The 22,101-nt window shown below is 42.4% G+C and overlaps 1 long non-coding RNA gene across 8 annotated transcripts in view; it reads right to left on the reverse strand.

Moving 5' to 3' along the window:
• LOC120407494 overlaps positions 1-22,101 on the reverse strand; it is a 41,729-nt gene that overhangs the window by 14,143 nt on the left and 5,485 nt on the right. The window contains exons 1-2 of one of the 8 annotated variants that reach the window (XR_005600036.1): positions 19,354-19,616; positions 13,784-13,897 (exon numbers count right to left, since the gene is read on the reverse strand). This is a non-coding gene — a long non-coding RNA (uncharacterized LOC120407494). Of the gene's footprint in view, positions 1-13,783; positions 13,898-19,353; positions 19,617-22,101 lie in introns of those variants that run through there. The other 7 variants (XR_005600035.1, XR_005600037.1, XR_005600038.1 and 4 more) reach the window with 7 other exon arrangements.

Below are 22,101 nucleotides of genomic sequence, written 5' to 3' on the forward strand. Positions count from 1 at the left end.
TCTGTGGGACTGGGAACAGGTTCAGAAATTTTTAAAACTTAAAGTAACAAGCTCTGACCATTTGCTAGTAGTGATTTTCAGAGGCTTTAACTCAGCCAGCTCTGGGTGGATTTTTTATGCGAACACAAAAGCCATTATTCCTGACCTCAGCACTATTCCATTCTCTAAAACATGGAGGTACTAGAGCTCTTCAGAATTGGGTGAAAAAAGTTTAACATATTGACAAAACTCCTGAATTTTTCCTGTAATCTTGTTCTCAGAAATAATCAAACAATTTTTTGCTGAAACACACACACACAGCATGAAAGTTTCAGCTTGATCAAATTATATTATATTTTGGTGAACAGAGGCTCATAATGGAAAGTGTCCTGCAATCTTAGAAGGCCTCTGATTCTGCTCACTTTACACACTTTTCACCTGTTTAATTAATTTGTCCCAGAAAGCATTATGTTACACATAATAGGTAACATTAAAAACTACTGCTATTGCCACATCTCAGGTTATCATGGGCTAAGGGTGAGAAAATAATTAATCAGGAAGGTCACCATATGGCCTGGTAAATATAGCTGATGACTCACTTTGAATTGGATGACACATGTGTACTGTACAATGAATAACTGCTTTGTGCTGTATTATGACAGAATCAATAGACACTGCAAGGCCACCTGCTTTCTGTAAATCTAACCTTATTTAAACAAAATAAATGCACCTTGCTGGTTATCAAGGTTACCAAACTCAAGCCCATGGAGAGCTCTAAATGAAATGAAATAAAATACTTAATATGAATATCTTTGCACTTCTCCACCAGCTTCCTATAGAGTATAATTGAGCTTCATCCCTTTATGTCTGGTACACTTCATGTAAAAATAGGCACAACCATTAGTAGCAATTCACCTGAGAGTGAAACTGTTTATGGGCATAAACATCTGATCTCTGAAATAATTCCCAATGAGATCCACCTGCCCCTAACAGCAACAATAATGCCCTTTATTTCCCATTTTTTATCCTGGGTTGACTCATTATATTCAAATCATTCAAGCAGACTCTTGCAACTTTGCCATATTAAGTTGCAAGAAGGTGGACTCAATGACCACGTAAGTGAAGTCTGCGCTAACAGACTGGATAGAAGGTTTGTTGTGTGTTCATAGCTCAAGAAAGTAAATACAATCTAGAAGCAGCCAAGAAGGATGAGAATGGGCTAGAAGACAATGTTCCTTCTGAGTGCGAAGTAGGCTCAGGTCTATTGCTTTGCCTGTTTTCTGTCATCTTGTTGCTCACAAAGGGCCAACCCATAAGTTGGTGTGCCTGAAGTTAGGCACATAAATCCCTTTTCCTGCCTAGCTTCAGCCACCCAAGTTTCAAGATTTCCATGATAGTCCAAAATAGTCCTTTAATGGGTCTTATCCTTCATGCAGAGGACTCTTCTCGTTTTTCCTATAAGTACTACTTCTATCAGGAGGAGTAAGGAATAGTCTGCATGTGTATCAGCTTCTTCTGGCTAAATCTTGTTGGTTTCAACTTTGTAGCTTCTTCCTCACCAGCAGATATTATAGGATTGTTTTTTTTGTTTGTTTGTTTGTTTTTTTTACTGCTAGGAAGTATAACAGAACTTAGACTCCTGTGAGAAGAGATTTAGCACTCTATGAAAGATACAGTACTTATGAATGCTGCTGAATCCAAACATATAGACAAGTATAAAGGCTCAGAGAGCTAGCACTGACAATTTGGAAAAATCTGTTTAATATCACAGGGAGCTATTTAATATTTTTAGACCACTCTCCCCCCACCCTGATAACCTAATATTTAAGTTTCTAACACAGAAGAAGCCTACCAGTCACTTGGACATGATCTTGCAACAAAGAATTTATTGGCCAGCATTCACAATAGAGTGCAGCTTTAATCTTAATAATCTAGGAAAAGATCCCAGTCAGTCAAACAGCTGTTCAAAAGATCTTCTTTAATAAGCTGACCCTAGAATTGAATGAGCTCTGCAAACTTCAGGGAAGAAAATTAAATACTCTCATACTAAATCTTTTCTCTGCAGTATTAGTGATTCGGTAGCTGCATCTTACCTCCTACTTCAGAATGGTAGTCTCAGGGAACCTGGTAACTAGGACAGGGTACCAGTCAATTATCATGAGCACACCTCCAATTCATAAAAGCTCAAACATCTGGAACTTCAAGATCTTCCTTCAAGAAAGATGAAGTAATGCCTACATTATGCAAGGGTCCCAGAATTAAACTTTAGCTCATGCCTCAGTCCCCACTTCAGCCTGCCAGTGATATTAATTCCAGGCACAAAATAGGTTATATGTTTAGGGGATACTATGGAAGCTAAATTATTCCAGATATTACAGGCCTTTGTCTGGCCCAATTCCTTGGTCCCAGTTTTTAAAAGAATGTAGCAATCAACAATAGATTTAAGATAGTGATTATATTTTAATGTGCAACATTAAAAAAAAAAAAGGTAGTGAAACCACATTTATGTTTCCTTTACTAAATAATATCTTGCACAAAAGAAATATACCCCTGCACACAAAAATCCCTTGCAAAATCCTTGTAAAACCTAGAGAAAGATATACTAGCAACAGAGACAGTGATCAACAATTGTGGCTGCTAAATGGAAAACCCACTTAGCAATTCATCCGGGGCGGCGGGAAGCGGGGAGTGTCCCATCTTCTACACCCTGTTAAGAATGGAGTTAAAACTGAATTCAGTTTGTGCCTGAAGAAGTGTTTAGATCTAGCTCTATTGATAGGCTTTGTAGACAGCTGATAAGTTTCATTTTCAAGTAGTTTGGTCTGTAACATTGTAGTTGCCAACAACAAACAAGGGGAAGATCAGCCAAATGATCGTCAGCCAGGAGGAGCCTTATTACAGGAGCTCTTGCTGAGCAGAGTTTGCCTTTCTTTGTTGCTCTTATATTCTGCATTTTATTTCTAAAGCTGTTCTCTCTGCAGACATAATTACATGTATTAAATAGGTTACTAAAATGTGTGTTCTAAAATATGACTGAATATGCTCATGAAAACCTTTTCTCCGTCTTACCTACTGGGCTTGGCCCTGCGTTCTGTGGACATCCAGAATTCCCCACAGAAGTCAGTGAGAGTTTTGGGTTCTATAAGCAACTCAGATTGAGGACATATTGGTGTCACATGCTCCACTGATACCAGGGGTTTCAGATACCCATCGTATTATGCAAATACCTCATACCCTCATGCTCACTCCTGGTGTAAAACCAGCATGCACCCTATACACCCCGATATCAGAATTTTCAGTCTCCCTTCCCCATGTGTTTCACCCACCCCTTTCAGACTTGTGACACACTACACCTCCCCTCCCTGTGCAACCTGTGTTATCATACATCTGCAAGATGTGCCAAATGAAGCTAAGCCATTCTGAAAGCTTGAAATGTTGTTGCAACTCTGACATGCCTCTCTGTCCCACTCCCATTTTTTCAGATACAAACTATACCATTAGCAGCAATTAGAGGAAAACATGTAACAAAGAACTTTGTTACTTCTTAAAGTTGTGTTCTCCAGATTAAAAACCTATCAGTGATTTACACTGAAATCATCTTATTCACATTTCTGTCAGATGAGATATCAAGTGTGAAATTAGTATATTTTTAAGCAACTTCAAGTTTTTCCAACTTCTAGTAATTTAAAGTATTGTAAGTGTGACTGGTGCCAGCTGGCAAAGGATTCACTGCTCTTTATAAGCAACTCCTGTCTCAGGCCTGACTAATTCACTATACTTAATACACTACTTTCATAGTGTTTATCCATAAAGGGTAGCATGTGAGGGCTCTATTGAAAGCTTGTAGTTTACCAGTATTCATCATGGCGAGATGTGTACACAAGTAATTTTAAGAAACAACATAACTATACTGAAAATTATAGTCTTGGAGTGGAAGGGAATCCTGTGATGGCCAACCCTTGTATTTCTGAAACAGTGAGGAACCCCCTTGGGTGAAGGCACCAGGTATCAGATAAAAGATCCCAGAACCCAACCCAAGCAAGGAGAGGGGAGAAGCCACTCCAAGTATCAAGCCTCCTTTCTGAGGCTTAAACCGCACTGGGAATTAGACCTATCCCTGAATTATAAGGGATAAAGGCCTTAAAAAACCTCACACAAAGTCATTATCAAAGCAACAAAGTAATTAGATTAGTTACTTCATTGTGAAAAAGTGAGTCATTCCCTTCAAATTACCAGATTACTAGTCCTCAAACTAAAGGCATTGTTTTTGTTTGTTTTTTAAAAAGTCAGAGGTGCTGACCAATCAGATTCTGTATATTGCTTAATCCCTGAAGAGATTACTTGAGGGACATGTACAGCTCAAAAAGAAGAGTGCTCTGATAACAGAACCCATGCTGTGGGGATTCCAGTTTCTGGAAAGGAGTTCCCACTGCTTACAACCTCTCACTTCAAGATCTGAATAGGCACTGCAAACCTATGTCTCTTATGGTACAGGGCCATTTCCAGGAAGACAAACAGAGCAATGAGTTTGGAAGAGAGAGGATGTTGAAACCTCCAGATTGAGGACTTTTCTGGTCTGAGCCTATGGTTTACAATATTAAGCGTACTACTTCCACAGCAAGAGTGAATATTTTGTGTTGGCTACCAAATCTAAGCTATACAGGTCTTACAGCAGAAGAAATCAAAGTTGTTAGTGTTTAGTCCTAGTTACTAACTTCGTTGTTCAGCAGTAGACATGTCCCCTCCAAAAGACTACCTTCTTATGGCATCATCCATGACTAGCGGAAAGTAAAACAAAAGTAGACCAAATGCAGAACACAGGTTCACCTTCTAAGCAATATTCAGTGCTCCTCCAATGGGGCCCCTTTCAGAGCCAGCACCACAAACTCGAGAACTGGGGTCAGTTCTCAAGATACTGCATTTCAATATCAAAAGGGAATATAAGACAATGAAAATGGATATCCTCCTCCACCTTGTTACTAGCCTTGAAGCACATATAGTCTTGTTTCAGAAGACCCGCTCCCACCACGGCTACGCAACTTTCAGTTCCAGGCTATACTGTCATTGCTTATCACCATCACTAGCCCTATAGGAAAAGATGTTATGTTAGAGAAGAGCTGTCTGCTGTCACTGTAGTAACATCTGGGTCAAATTACATCACAGAATGGCAAGCAGTAAAGGTGAGTGAGCATATGCTGATCAATGTCTACAAGCCATCATCAGTTAAGTGGCAAACTTCCATTCTGCTCACCTTCCCAGAAACTTCTCCAGTTGAGATCCTCACAATAGATGAAATAAACTCTGTCAGGGTAACAAAGTGGGCATCAGTCACTGATCTACAACTCCTATGACCCAAAGAAATACCAGGCTTTCACAGTAGCAAATGGGCAACCAGCTCTTCGTCTAAACATCACCTTTTCCATCTTTTGAGAAACTGCCACCTGCAGGTGCTTGAAGCTTTCCTGAAGTCTCAGTATTGGCCATCTTGATCACTCTGGGCCTGTGGCTATCAAACAACTTTCCAAAAATTCTACTCTGTAAGCTTGATGGAAGGTCTTTCAAGCAGAACTAGAGACATCTGTCAGTGAGCTGGTGGAGTTGGACTGGACATGTCCAAAAAATATAAAATGACTCCTACCAAACTGTGATTTAGTTCAGGCAGTTGTTATGAAATCATTCTATAGAAGCTATTGCTGACAGTATATCCCCATGTGGTTATCAAGCTCTACCCGGAATTCAAATGTGCTAGTAAACAGGAGGCTGTTAATAAAAGCCAGCAACATTTCGACTGCAGTATCAGATCAGGCATGATCGATAGAGACTGTCCCAGAGTTGGACAGTATTCAATCTGGAAAGCATGGCAGGCCACTAAAACTTTCTGGAGATACCAGCCTCAGCAAAAAGAGGTTTCCAGTCACCACAAATGAGATTACATCTAAGCTGGTGGCTAATGACCATATGCAGAACTTTAAGTCTCAGCCATGTGGATGTATATATAGGCCACAGTGATGGCAGGCTCCTCGTGTAGATTCAAACTTGATGGCTACTTTTTCAGATGGAGATGGAGCAGGCCATAAAGCTTATGAAAACAGGAAAAGCTCCAGACCTAGGTTATATCGATATGGAGTTCCTGCCTAAGCCCAAAAGCTTACAGGTTTGGTTCCTCAATCAATATTTCCAGCACAACTGCGTCCCAAAAATCTGGTGCAAGGCAAAGGTTGTAGCCATTCCGGAACCAGCAAAACTGCTGGAAGATCCCCAAGAGGTACCAATCCATCTCTCTCCTGGGTCTCACATACAAGCTTATGGGGAGTCTGATTCTGATTGATACCCTTGTTGATGCCTGACCACAACTGGCCTTTGTTCAGGCTGTCCTCAGATGACGACAGTGTACCCAAGATAAAGTCAGTCAAGATATCTTTGAGAAGGGCAAGAAAGTTGGCACCTTTTAGATGGTGTGGGGGGGAAGTCTGTCAGGTGCACATGATACCATCTGGCACCTAGGGCTGATTGCCAAGTTGTTGCAGACTATTCCCTGCAAGTCCATGGAAGTGATGATAATGATAGATAGATATAGATATATATATATATATATATATATATACATACACACACTCACACACACACACACACACACCTATTTATCAGAGTTTCATCTTACAAACCAGAGACAAAGTCATCTGACTTATGCATCTCTGTAACAGACTCCCACAGAGATTCATTTTAGCTCCCCTCTTTTTCTACATGTATACTTATGACCTACCAACAACTAAGTATGTATAGATGGATGACATCTGGCTCACTGATTTGGTAATGATCTATGTGATATTGAAGGGTGACTCAGCCAGAACATAAATGTTCTGGCCACTTAATGTAAGTCTTCACTGACAAAGTAAGTGAATCTATGATAGATAGTGGCACTTCCATTGAAACAGTTGACTGGCTAATCACCTTCTTATAGTCCAGAATGAAGACTGTCCACTTACTTTCCAGACAGTGATCACTTATTTAGGAGTCAAACTGGATCACAGTTTAACATACTGGCCCCGTGTAGAGACAAAGAAAAAGATCACCTTCTGTACTGCCTTGACCCAAAAGCTAGCAAGAACCTCCTGGGAAGTAGAGGCAAATGTTTTACAAACCTCAGTCCTGGCACTAGTATTTGCTCCAGTGGAACATTGTGCAACAGTGAGGGGCAGAAGCTGGGACATGCATCTCATTGATTCAGTGCTGAATACAGTCATCTGTATCGTTAGTATGGCTAAGGCAATCACATCAAATTTATACATGTCAACTTAGATCTCGCTCCCAAAAACTTCAATAAGATGCAGTTTTAAGAGTGATGACATTGAGTGCCATGACAGATCAAGCCAGCCTACTACACACAACAGTGACAATGGTTCCAATAGGTACAAATAAGCAACATCCCACTTCCCACAAGATCTGCCCGCTCCAGAAGAGAAACACCTGCACTTGCAGTTCCTGCTGACTTCTCATGACAGACTTTACGACATCCTTTTGCAACGGCTGTTCATGCAGTCACATCCAGTGCTGCCAGTCCAGTGCCAATCTTGGATTAAGAACAGCATATCAGGGCCTACAGCTGTGTCTTTTCAGAGTGGCGGCAACTCTGGGATAGACAGGGCTTTTGAAATTCATCAGCAGGTCTAACTTCCATCCACCTAGGACACAGATCCTGGACTAGGCTTTATACCAGAGGTCCCCGAACTGTGGGGCACATTGCCCCAGGGGGGCGTGGAGGAATGTTGGGGGGGAATGCAGCTAGGGCCCAGGCTAGCCCCCACATGGGACAAGGGGGAGCACCACCCAGCTCCACTCCTGGCCACTGGTCTTGTGCCTGGCTCCTGAGTGTCTGTTCCCAGCCAGACCCCTAGACTCTGCCCTCGTACCCCTGTCCATGTTACAGGAGGCTACTGACTGGAATGGCCAGAGTGGTTGCCAAAGTGCAGAAATTTGGCTTAGTCAAATCTTCAGTGTTACTCCCTGGCAGCAACAGACCGTTAAATATGTGGTGGAGGAGCGCACCATGAAAAGATTGGTGAGTGGATTGCAACTATGCAGCAGTTGACTTGTGACACACACTAAAGAAATTCAGCATTGATTTTTCCTCCCTCTCAGCTTAAGAACTCCTTTACAGAGGTATTTCATTACAGCAATAATGAATCAACTCACTTTGCTTAGACAGATGAAAGGTCAGTGCTAATACAAACAACCCGTCCCCAAACCTGCAACCCCTAAAGCCTTAACAGGGCTTCCCAGTATTACTTGTTCTTTAGACTTGCTATATTGTCTCTTCCTCTTTTGTTACTTTAGAATAATTTCACAGATTCAGCTTCAAGAGGAATAACTCGAAAGAGGACATTGTAGTAGAGCAGGAGGTATTAGCTCAGCTCTGTGGGTAAGGAGTTGTAGGGCATCATCATTAGCAGAAAATTTAGATAAATTATTCTAACAGATCATAAAACAGGTCTATTGAGTTGATGTCTGATTGCAAGTCAATGATTTTTAACCACTGTGTAACCCTTCTGCCAGCTGGAGTGGGCAGCAAGAAGGGCTGGGTTCAATATCTAGGGGGTTCCTTTTCAACAGTATAACAGAACGGGCTCGAGACCCCACCCAGTAACCTGGGAAAATTTCACTCTACCCTCTGGGCACCGTTAAGAGGCAATTCTTCCCCTCTTGCAAGCACAGAGTTGGAGGTAGAAAGAGTTTCTTTAATAAAAGTAACCTAGCATTAATCCGAGATAATAGCACAAGCAATAGCACAAGCAGTATTCATAAATATAAAAAGCACGAACAAGACCCTCTCCCCAGAGTACAGTGGGCAGTGTCCTTTGCTTCAGGTTCTTGAATCCAACACTCAAGTTCTTGTAGTGTGCCCCCCTTCCCCAACATCCCACTCACAGTTGTTGTACCTATGATCTCTGGGTCTGCACTGACCAGGCACATCTGCATGAATTCTCTTCTCACCACATGTGTGTGTGTGTGTGTGTGTGTGTGTGTGTGTGTGTGTGTCCGGGGGGGAGGGTTTAAATGCCCCCCTCCGGCCACTAGCTTCTGCCAGCCGCATGCTCACTGCTTCCACCAGCCAGTCTCTGATTTTTAGCTCTGGACAGAAACACAGGCCTACTAGAACTGGTTTCAGCTCTGATTGAGCAATTAAAATAACAAAAGAGGTTCCCCTAATGAAACCTGTTTAGCTCTATTCTTTAAGCATTGTCGAGGAACAGATTAAACCGGTGTAGGGAAGACCCTTGAGGCTGTGCAGCCTCCTGGCTGGCATGCCTGCCCCCACGCTTCTTACTTTCACAGGGCTCTGACATTTGAGCCCCTGCTTAATGAGGATCTTTCAACTGAGAGTGACCCCCCTCATTTGGAACTGGTTAAGCAAGTCCTACCTTCCTGTATTCCTACAATAATTATAGTATTGGTCACCATATTTCACTACCCCTGCATTCATTACCAAGGTCATTTGTACCCAACACCAGCCAAAGTTAATCACTTTGACAAAGCTGTACCTGATGAATATGTAAACAGAGCAGGAGCAAACTGTATTTACATAAGCACATTTCCACAGTCTCTTCTCCTCTCAGCTAGCTCTCAGGGAAGCATTCATTCAGACCCTGCTTACAGCTGCACTTGGAAATTAGCCCCAATTTCAGCCTAGTACAAGTTGCACTTGTGTAAAGCCTCAGGCAAGGAAAAACAATGGAACAGGAGTAAAATCCACAATGCAAGTCACACTTTCCTGGTCTACATTAGGGGTTTGCATCACTGCAGCCTCACCTTGGGGCACATGATCCATCCCAAGTGTTGGCAAGGCCTGAGTCACAGGATGGATCCCATCCTTTGGCATGCACACAGATCTTAGTTGAAACCAGCCATTGATCCAAATGCATTTCACTAGTCAGAGCCATGCAATTTTTGAAGAGGTGGGACACAGTTTCTCACTCATACATATTCCACTTTGCATTAGCTTTCCAAGTCTCCACATATTAATTCAGCCACTATCTTTCCCCAAGATGTTCATTTGTCCAACCTATCCTAGGTCTGATTGCTCCAATATACACCAAATACTTTGATTAATTTCTTGGGGCAGGGGGAGGGAGTTGCGGGGAAGGAAGCACAATGTTTTTGCATATTTTGCTAGGTTTTTTCATTCTTAACTAGCAAGAGATGGTGAGTGCTTTTGTGTAAGAGATTGAGGAAGCATACAGGAGCTCAGCCAGTTACTGTAACTATCTGTTGCAAAAGCTTCAAGGCTTTTTGTTGCTGCTATAAACACACTTGCCAACATACAGAGTAGAGGCACATTGTAGTTTTTACTTCAGGCAATCCATTCAACACCCAAAGGCAACCCCTGAAGGGCTAATTTACATAAGCTGTTTTTACAACCGTTTACATCATTCAGTCTTTTACTGGTTTGAAAAGGTCAGCTAACTGCACCAGGAAGAAGACACATCCCTTTTGTTACCCCACCTGTGCCCACAGCGAGCAGGGCATCAGTCACATTAGCAACAGCTTCATTAACAGCTGTCCTGACCTCTGTTGCCCCTAGTAAGTTATTCCCATGCTGTGAAGGGCTTAAGTCAGCCTTATGAGACAGGGCTTCTCACTTCCACTATCCTTAGGCTATGCCTGCACTGCTTCACAGGTAGGACAGTAGTCTACGGGGCATGTGAAGTCCATTACTGTGAACTTGGGATCTTTAAGTTCCCCTCCACAACATCCACGTGCGGGAGTTACAGCACAGCACTTCGGTGTGTGCTGCTATCCACATCCCCTTATCCAAATTGTGGGACAGTGTAGACAAGCCCTTAGTCTCGCGGAGCTTCACTGATTATTTAACCCTGGCTGTAAATTGCTATCTAGCATGAGGGTGGCAAAATCTGGCAGAGAAAAGTACTACAGGTGAAATTTAGCATGTTTTGTGACTAGATCCATCACTGCCACAACAGCATTATGTGCACTAAAAGTGACCGTTTTAGTAGCTACTTTACCAGGCAACTTGTTTCCTAGGAAATTTGAGAACATACATAATAGAAAATAAATCCATCAAGTTCTCCAAAATCCAAAATGTTTAGTGGATCCTGGGTTAAACTGAGGAATTAGTGATGCTTCAGCCACCATACAGGGTACAGGTCTGCTGTGACCAGGGTCCCAGGGAGGCCATGCTGAGGTTGCTCAGTTAGGGCAAACTGCAAAGAACGGGGCAGCCAATGCCCCCAAAGCTGGTGGATGTTCTAATACTTAGATTCACCAAGTCAGGAACAAAACAGCCTCTACAATACCTTACTGGCCAAAACACAGTTCCCTTAAAAGCAACCCAGACTTGGGCTTCCTCCCAAACAGCCAAGTCAAATATAGGATGGGGATTACTGACAATCTTGTTCATCATATAAAAAGTTCTACCAATCCCAAACAATTGGACACATTACCCACCAAGTTAATGAATATTTCAGATCTTACCCAAATACACGCTTACACCCAATCCTTTAGTATCTAATATGTAAAGGTTTATTCACAGAAAAAAAAAGGTGAGAGTTAAAATTGGTTAAAGGAATCAAATACATACAATAATTGGATCAGGCTTAGAGCAGTGATGGTGTAAACTGCTAACTGGTTAAGTATCTGGTTGCTCCAATTAATTGGAAGGTCCTCAGTCTCTTGGTTAGAATCCTCCCATTAGTATATGTCCATAGTCCAAAGATCAGAACAGGAAAGAGGCAAAATGGAGATGTTTCCAGAGCCTTTTATAGTTTCTGCCATGTGGAGGGAAACTTCATTGTTCCAAACAAAGCCCTTAGTGCCTTTTGTAGGAAAATATAGGCACATAAGAAGGAGTTTAGTATCACATGACCTAGTATGCTTTGATGAGTCAGGGCAGCCATTATCCATGCTCTAGCTAGAACGTCCACAGGAAGGTCCATCACATAGGAATAAGACTCAACTCTCACAAATGGACTATAGAAAAGTGCTCTTTGATGGGCTATTCAACTTGAATAGTCCCTTCACAATGTGCTGGCCAGACTAGAAGTAAGCGGAGCACAGGAGCAAACATATTTGAAATACAGGCCTACAGTCAATATTCATAACTTTAGATATAAAAACTGATACATGCATACAAATAGGATAATTATATTCAGCAAACCATTACCTTTCCATTGACAGCTTACATGACATACTTTGTACAAGATTTGTTGCAAGTATATAACCATGGTAGCTAAAATGATCTACATGGTCATATTTTTAATCATATAATATCTCATCTGTCCAGAAACATTATAGTGGTACAGTGACCTACTACAGACTAAAGAATAGGAAGCCAGAGCTAGCTGGAATTAGAACATAGGAAATGCACTGATTCAACCAATCTCCTGACCATAGCTCTGTAAGATTAGCCTCTAACATTGCATTAACTTATAGAAAACACAAACAAGGAATTAGTATCCAAACTTTGAATAGCAAATAGAAAAAGGGCAAAAATTAAAAAGATTCCCCTGCCCCACAAATCCTGCAGAAGAATCCATTTGTCCTCACACTCTCAGAATCTCATTGAGTCAATGGGATTCCTTACAAACATAAGGGCCATCTGGACAGCACTTTGAATTCCGATGCACTAGCTAGGGTACACAGGAAAAGCTCAGGGAACTTTTGAATTTCATTTCCTGTTTGGTCAGCGTGGCAAACTCAGAAGCACAGGTGACCATGCAGTCTCCCCAGAATCGTAGAGCATAGAATGTTTCTATGCTCCCCCTATCATCTTTGTCCCTGAGGTTATCGCAGATTAGAAGGCAAAAAACACGCTTGCGATGACATGTTTTCTAAGCTCATGCTGTCCTCCCGCATTGATAGGGCACCGCTTAATGCATGGAGGCATTCAGTGGCAGAGGCCAGGAAAAGACATGATGAAGCATCTGCTGGGGAGCAAACGAACATCATGATAAAGTGTCTGTTGGAGCTGCAGGAAAGCCAACAAGAGCACAGACCCTCATTGCATCCACTGTATAACCGCCTACCCTCATTCCCATGTTCCATAGCCTCCTCACCCAGATGCCCAAGAACACTGCGGGGAGAGGGGGTTAAGAGGAAGAGGCTCCAGGCACCCAGCCACTCTACTGCAGAGGATGGCCAAAGCAACAGAAGGCTGTTATTCAAACAACTTGATTTTTAATGTGGCCTTGTCCTTCCCTCCTCCCCCACCCCACCCGGGCTACCTTGTCCATTATCTCATTTTTTTAATTAAGTAAGAAAGAATGCATGGTTTCAAAATAGTTACTTTATTTTGAAGGGGGAGGGTGGTTGGCTTACAGGGAATTAAAATCAACAAAGCGGGTGGGTTTGCATCAAGGAGAAACACACACAATTGTCACACCGAAGCCTGGCCAGTCATGAAACTGGTTTTCAAAGCCTCTCTGATGTGCAGCACACCTGGCGGTGCTCTTCTAATTGCCCTGGTGTCTGATGCAAAACGATTGTCTGCCGTTGCTTTCATGGAAGAAGAGGCGACTGACGAAATGTACCCCAACCACCCACCACAATGTTTTTTGTCCTATCAGGCATTGGGAGCTTAACCCAGAATTCCAATGGGTGGCAGAGACTGCAGGAACTGTGGGATAACTACCCACAGTGCACTGCTCCATGGGTCAATGCTAGGCATGGTAGTGAGGATGCACTCCGCTGACTTAATGCGCTTAGTGTGGACATATACAATCGACTGTATAAAATGATTTCTAAAAATCGACTTCTATAAAATTGACCTAATTTCATAGTGTAGACATACCTTAAGATATTGAGCAAGCAGCCCACTCTAATGCTGGATTCCAACCTTCCAAGAGAACAGACGAGCCATTAATCAGAATATTCCACAACAGATCACCTTCAGGTGATAAATGAACTGCAGGAGAAAAGGAATGAATATAAACTATCACTGTTTATCAGTTATGCAAAAGCTTTCCACTCTACTTGGAAAAGTATCCTATAAATAGAGCTCTTCAGTTCCAAGACAGCTGCAGAGTTGTGTTTGGGTTTTAGAAAGTATTTTGTATTTAAAAAAAAAAACACCACCATTTCAAAGGAAAAAAATCAAGACAGGAATAGAAGGCTGACATCATACCAAACTATTTCCAGTGAGCCTTACATGCTACATACTGCATGAACAGTGGAATATATGATTGTGAGGAATGTGATAACAGTTCTGTACTAATAGTACATTTATCCTTATATGCATTTGTTCATAAATTATACATCTAGCTATTTTATAGCCACTTTTAGGACATTAAAGGACAGATGTTCACCAGCTTTATAGATCATGAAAAGGATCATTCACAAGAGGTTATCTAATAGCATTATAAGAGTACAAAGGCTGAGTGAGGCCTCTGTCTTCCCCAGTAGCAATGACTCAAAGAAAGAACCGAAAGATAGAACTTTAAATTTAGAGTGACTTCAGCTCTTCCCAAAATTAAACCTAGGCTTGCTGAATATCCAGCAGGTTTCCTTTGATGGAATTACATTTTTCTCCTGAAAAAAAAAATCTTTAATGTTTCTCTTCATTTACTCTGCATCTCATTCAGTTACTCATGATTAATTATGCAGGCATCCTTTTAACATTATGCTCTAGATTTATACATGCAGCAGAATGCAAACAGAAAACAGGAGAAAGATGAGTTCAAAAATTCTAACAATTGTGACCCTCGAATTTGGGTTTTGTAGTGTTTTATTCCTATCATTTTTGTTCTTGTTGTGTAATCTACCCAGTGAATTTTTCTGACTGTCATGTTACCTACTCGTAACACACAATAGCAGCATTATTATTGGAAAAAAATGTCAAGAGGCTTCCTTACTTTGACAGTCTCAAATAGATATTTAGCAGTTGCCAAATATCCGTGCTGATGAGGAAAGCTGACATTCTGTTATTTGAAACAGAAATAGTATCTGTACTTTCCACTCCCTCACATTCAAGAAGATATTTAGAAAATATGAAGTCACATACACACCTCCCCCAAAGAAAGCTAAAGCTGTTGAAATAAGAAAGACATATCCAGACTCAAATTCCTCCTGAATTATTCAAAGTTGAAGGTCATGCCTTAAGACACTAGGAAGGGACATTTCCCTTATTTTGTAACTGAAGTCTGAAGTTTGCCCTCTTCCTCAGAAATCATGAGGTGACCATGAGTTCTATCTAACCAGGCAACCAACTGTATGAATTTGTAAGAACAGTTACCAATATTCTATTAATTTACACAGACACTACATTGTTCCAACATTAAATACATTCCTCAGATGAGTGAGCTCCCCTATTAACAAATAGGGCTGATAGTTGTGATGAACAACTGAGCAAGAATGTATACTTTATCCCTCAAATTGGAGAAACTAAACCCAAGCCTTCTAAAAAGTCTGTCTTTGGCAGAAATGACCAGATAAGAAAGCGGAGGGCTCAAATATCATTAATGGATCTCTGGTCAAAAGTAGACCTTACTAGCTCTTTAATTGTACTGCTGTAAATATTATTCTAGAAAGGTTAGCAAGACCAACTACTGAAGAATGCTGAACGCCCAGGATTTATCAATCCTAGTTTAGAGCACCTGGTGCAGTCCTCTGAGCTCTGTTTCTATAATTGTCCCCACCATGCATACTCAACATCCTTCCAGCTTTTGGCATATTCTTCAGACTATCAGAATTACCTGAAGAATCTGAAGACTTTCAATGATAACATGTACACAGTTTCCACTAGTATCTAGTTCTGACCAAGTTTAGAAAAAAAAAAGGCTTCTGAATTGCAACACTGCTTGGACTCGCTTCACGTATGGCACACATTGTTTTCCTGATCTGATGGTGGATTATTTCCCAGATGGCACAGAGGAATGAAGGGGAGCATGGCCAGTTGAGGAAAAAAACGCAGGTATTTCAAAGTCCTATTGTAGGCAGGTGTTCCACTATGCTGCCATGTGATCTAGTCATTTATTAAATTAGAAACTCAGAATAAGTCTCTCCTACTTCATAGCAATTCACTGACTAAAATTGACAGCTATGTAGTAAGATGTAACTCTAATATCTTCAGCATGTATAGGCAAGAGCTTCTGGTTCCTGCACTTAACACACACCAGTCAGTGCACTGGATTTCTGGAATACGTGTTTTTTTTTTTTTTTAAACTACAGAAAACAACTTTAGCCCCCTTCTCCATGAAGGAGAAGTTATAATGGAAGCAGGTTTGTCTGTGTTGGGTACCTACTAGTACTACCTTAAATTAAAAAAAAAACACTTTATAAAGCAAAACATATTCCACTTGGCCATTTGTTCTGCTGCATGTCCCTTCTACTCTGTTTATAACCTCAGTAAAGCATAGGGCAGAGCTGGAAAAGCTCAGTAAAAAATACAACCTACTGAAAAGGTCATATCATAGGAAGCCATCAAAGTTTGCTAACTTATTGTCATGGAAAACATTGTAATGGGAACAGGAAGGGCTACACAATTTAACCCAATCTAGGCAAAATGTCAAGACCTGTATATTAATCATCTGACTGCCAAATTAAAACCCTAAATAATGTAGTTCTTCCCAACTGCTGATCAGAAGAATAGATAAACATTTCTAGCTGTTTTACCCTCCATCTTCCAGTCTTCTCATGGTATTCTACAAAGATAAAGCTAGTGAGAGGCATGAAATGCTGAGGAGTGAATGGCTCAACTGAATGCTATACAGAAACTTTCACCTGCAGAAAGCTTATTTGAATCTAGTAGTTTGAGGGTGACCAATAGAGTAATTATCTACTAGTTTTTTTCCATTTTCATTACCACTACAAACAGTTCTTTCTCTCTCCTGCTGATAATAGCTCACCTTAACTGATCACTCTCCTTATAGTGTGTATGGTAACACCCATTGTTTCATGTTCTCTGTGTGTATGTGTGTATATATCTTCCTACTGTATTTTCCACAGCATGCAGCCAATGAAGTGGGCTGTAGCCCACGAAAGCTTATGCTCAAATAAATTTGTTAGTCTCTAAGGTGCCACAAGTACTCCTTGTTCTTTTTGCGGATACAGACTAACACGGCTGCTACTCTGGAACTTATCTCCTAGTTGTTTGGTGACTGATTTAAAATGAGTTGATGATCTCTGTTGTCACTTTCTAGTAGAAGTGTGGCCACATCGCTCACCCCCACAATCATGACAATAGGTAGATTCCTGACAGAAAGGACAAACCCTGAACAGATATATAGATTTGAGTTTCTCACCCCTAGAATTACTCTCTCCAGCACTGAGTTAGATAAAATCATGAAAAGGTAGCATGGGAAAGCTTGTACTGCTCAGCTGCTGTCTAACCCTATAGGTACCTAAATTCACTTGCCTACATTGTCACCATAAATGTCACCTTGCCACCAGTGTAGCCAAGGACTATGTGTAGTTACATATTGAACTGAGAGCCCGGAGAGGAGAAGTGGAGGAGGGAAACACTTTGGCATGGAGCGGTCAGAGCCTTTCCCTGCTTCCTCACCCTGCCAGAGTCTCTCACTGCAGTGGGGAAAGGCTCCAGCAGTGGGAAAGCAGTAGGACACTATATAGCTAAAAGTAGTAGATGTGGAAGGCATTGTCCGGACACATGGAGACCCATACAGGGGTCTGGTCTGTCTGAATTCTAGTCACCTAAACAGTGCTCCACAGGGCCAACCTTAGGGGAAACAGTGCCCTGGGCAAAATTGTAATTTGGCGCCCACCATCTCTGGCCCAGTGTATATTTAATTATTTATTCACAGTGAACAGTTTCAAACAGGAGAGATGGATCCATGTCAGAATACACTGTAGTCCAGTGGTAGGGCACCCACTTGATGGGGGGAGGGGAGGGGGATGACCCTTGTGCAAATCTCCATCAGGTAGAGAGGGGAGCTGCATGAGGGTCTCCCATGTGCCAGGCAAGAACCATAACTACTCGGCCGATGGTTATACGGGAGGTCTCCTTCTCCATGTCCCCTCTTCCCCTTCAGCCATTGTGCATGATATTAGGCATGCTTACAAAATGGATTAGGCAGCTGATGGTTCCCAGCTGCAGATCCCAAGCAGGGACAGGCACTGAACTCCCAGAGAGGAGCAGGGCTCAGGACATATCACTCTCCTTAGCATTTGCTACTGACTCACTTCCCCACTCAGGTGTGTAGGAAAAGCTAGCACACTATCTCTCCCCATGCATTGTACAAGGAGTCTAAGCACTTAACGCTGGTCTTATTGATTCAGCTAGGTGGCTAGGCACCTAAAAGTTAGATGTTGCAAGACCTAAATCTCTTTGTAGATAAGATATTTGCACAGTTTAGCTGAAGCCCTCTTTCATAATGACACTCAAAACCAGGCAACAACCGGCTGTTCCTACTAGAATCTGTTGCTTTTATTCATACTTTACTCCACACAGACTTATTGGGGAGAAAAAAATGTGAAGTCTAGTAGAATCTAGGCTTAAGTTAAGTGGCATTAAATATGCTGCATTTGTGAATAAAACCAGATTTTAGCATTTATTGTGTGAAAAGTTTTTAAATCTCAGAAGCATAGAACTTAGTGAGGGAAGAGATTTATAGTAATCCATCCAACACTTTAGCTTTCTGCATTTTCCTCTCATTATTGGCTCATATGTCTAGCAGTTGGGAGTAACAAACCTTCAGAATTCTATGAGTTACTAGTGTTCTTCCAGCACAGAAGCTAAATCAGGAACCAACATCAGGGTTAACAGACTGCAACCTGGCCCCCAGTTATGTCTTTAGAGTAACCTCACACTTTGAGGTACAATGGAAAGCAAGCTCTAGTATAACAGGTATGGAAATATTTTCTTTAATGAGCCTTTCAGCTTTAAGTTTCTAGATGCAATACTCTGAGGTGGTTGGGATATATGTAAACACCAGGACTTTCATGCACAGTCTACATTATAAGAGTCCCTGGAATCCTGAGTTTAGCATTAAGACGTGTACCATTCTATTAGGAATGTTCATAATCTGAGTATACTGAATTTTATCCATAGCTAGAATTGTCACTCAAATATATAATGCACCTCTGTAGTATGTTTATACATGCCTTAAACACTAGTTAGGCAAGAGTGCAGAAAGTGAGTTAGAGAAAACATATACATACAAATGTTGTATGTTTATTGACAGAAGTTACACATGGAGATTAGGAAGGATTACACAAGGAGAGGTTCATATTTTAGATTACTGTACAAAATATGGGACTCACACCAATGCATGGGATTTAGTCAATGTATTTATATACCAGTGGATTACTGGCTTCTCACATGTCCAGCCCTTACCTGGGCTCACCCTTGAGTCTTTAATAGCACCAGCTGCCAGGCTGAAAAAATATAATGGCATTGCTACTTACTGTAGAGCAGAGATCCAGGGCCTGTCACTAGTGTTATTCCAGTCTACATCTCCTCTCCTTTACAAGGCTGCAAGTCCAAATAAGGTAACCTACCTTTTCCCCCCAACTCCATGGTCAGGTCTCAGCTATCTATAGCTACAGAATTCCAGTATTTCCTTGCTTTTCAAAGAGAAGGAACATTTCCTTACTTCACAACTCCCAGACTTCTCCTTTCATCTAGATTTCAGCTGGTGCAATAAACAAACAGGGCTCAAGCCCCCACTACAGGGGTAGATTAGAACAATTAATCAGTCATCCCCAGGATGACCCAATTAAGTGTAATTAGCTACTCCCTTTACTCCTTTCTTGGTCTAGTCCCTTCTCCGTACCACAGGTATTTTATATTTGTATTTTTAACCTAGCTACCGAGGCCCTCTTAAAAGTTGGCCTTTCAACCCCAAGCTTTCAATAATTAGGGAAACCATAGACTGCTTTAGAATGCCACACTTTGAGCCAAGGCTCCTAATAAAACCCAGGCTTCTCTTTAAAAAAAAAATCACAGTGCTAGAAAAACAGCTATGTAATATGTACATCATGAATGCACTGCAAAACTGTTCCCCATGTGTGGAAAATTTTAGATTCCTTTCACGTATACTTGAAGCATCTCAAGTTAGTCTCCTTCATCTTAATCCAAGTCACCTTGAGGAAGATTTGCAGTTTGAGAAGCAATGTACCAAGGAAAGGGAGATGGGGAGAGATCCCTTTTATTCCAATTTATTTTACACACCTCTCCCCCACCCCACCTCCAACACTGTGCTGGGCGACTGGCAGCAACACAGCTGTTTTCTTTCTATCTACTAATCACTTTGACACACCAGTCAGACACACACTATAGAAGGATAAACTTCTTCCCCATTGGCATTTCTGGTATTGCAGCGTTTATGTAGCAAGAGGTTTTCCATTCACATGATTCACTGGAAAGGAGGCTCAATGCTGTGCACTTAGCAAAATTCCAGCCTAGCAGAGTGGACAGTTAGTGTGAAACTTTTCTATGAAGTAGGGTTGCCAACTTTCTAATCACACAAAACCAAACACCCCTGCCCCATCCCTTCCCTGAGGCCCCACCCCCACTCACTCCATCACCCCTCCCACCGTTGCTCACTTTTCACTGGGGCAGGGTGTGGGAGGGCTCAGGCTGGGGGTGCAGGATCCAGGGTGGGGCCAGAAATGAGGGGTTCAGGGTGAAGCAGGGGGCTCTGGGCTGAGGCCAAGGGGTTCAGCATGCAGGATTGGGCTCAGGTAGGAGCTTGGGGGGGTTATGGGGTGGGACTGGGGATGAAGGGTTTGGGGTGCAGGAGGGGGATCAGGGCTGGTGCAGGGGTGCAAGCTCTGGGAGGGAGTTAGTGTACATGGGGGTGAAAAGCTGGAGGAGGGGGTTGGGGTGCAGGAGGGAGTGCAGGTCTGTTTGCCCATCGGCCCAACCCCCATGCATCCAGACCCCCTCATACCCAGACCCACCAAGCCTCACCCCACCCTGCACTCAGAAATCCCCCCATGAGCCCCACTCCCTCTGCACCTGGACCACCCCAAGCCACCTGCACCCAGAGCCCAACCCCAGTGAGCCCCAACTAGTTGCATGTGGAGTCCCACCCCTCTAAGCCCCACTCCTCAACATCTGGACCCCCCACTGAGCTCCCCAACAACCAGACCCCCCTGCTGAGCTCTGTCCACTGATACCCAGACCCCTCTGGTGAACCTGGACCCCCCTGCAGAGTCCCATTACTGTTGCACTCTGAACCCCACTCAACAAGCCCCTGTGCATCCAGATCCCCCCTTACCCAGATCCCTCACTGAGCCACCCACACCCAGATTGCCCCACACAGAACCCTCTCAAACCTGGACCCCCCCCCCACACTAAGCCCCTGCACACTTGGATCCTGCCTTGCTGAGCCTGCCTGCCCACACCTGGCATGGAGCGGCAGGGCCCTGGGGTGTTTCTGGGATAGGTCTGGTCCTTGTACTGTGTCAGGATTGGGTGCAACCTTGCTACTGAGTGTATCCCGGGGGGAGCTACAAAGTGATTTCCAACCTCTGTGCAGCCAGTGGCCTGTGCTCTCCAATATCATGCTGGAGCCTCCACATTCATTTGACAAATAAAATTTGTAGAATTTTAAAATGTGCACAGAATTTTTAATTTTTGGTGCAGAATTCCCTCAGGAGTAACCACCTCATCCTTACATTTAAGGTGGAGTCTTATGACAGATTGGTCCAGGCATCATACAGCATTAGTTAACTTGTAGCTCCCAGCAGGCTTCCAATGCCTTCTAAAAAGGTGAATCCTGCCACCTGTTACAGGTTCTTGAAACAACTGTGGACAGCCACAAAAAGTTCTGAAGGACCACTAGTGATTGCATAGCATCAATAGCAGTAACAATCCTTCTCAAGAAGGTGGTTACAGACTTTGCTAGAAGTGCATTATGGTAATGCAAATGTACAAAACTGCTGTAGAGTAGCTCTCTATGGATGCTAAAGACATCTGCAAGGGGATAGGTGATATTGCTATGGAAAGATTCACTCACAGCTAATGTATTTCAGGTAAATATCTGAAGTTATTTGATTTGTAATGGGATGTTTGATCTGCCCTGAGGATCTGTAATGTGATGAGGTGGGGCATAAATGTGTTCAACAACATTAGCAGCAACAACAAAAGCCACCTGGATACGGACAGAAGAGTCATTTGTTTCCCCAGTAAATGGTTGACTATCGTAG

This window comes from Mauremys reevesii, linkage group 6 (genome assembly GCF_016161935.1).
Source record: "Mauremys reevesii isolate NIE-2019 linkage group 6, ASM1616193v1, whole genome shotgun sequence".
Taxonomy (NCBI): Eukaryota; Metazoa; Chordata; order Testudines; family Geoemydidae; genus Mauremys; species Mauremys reevesii.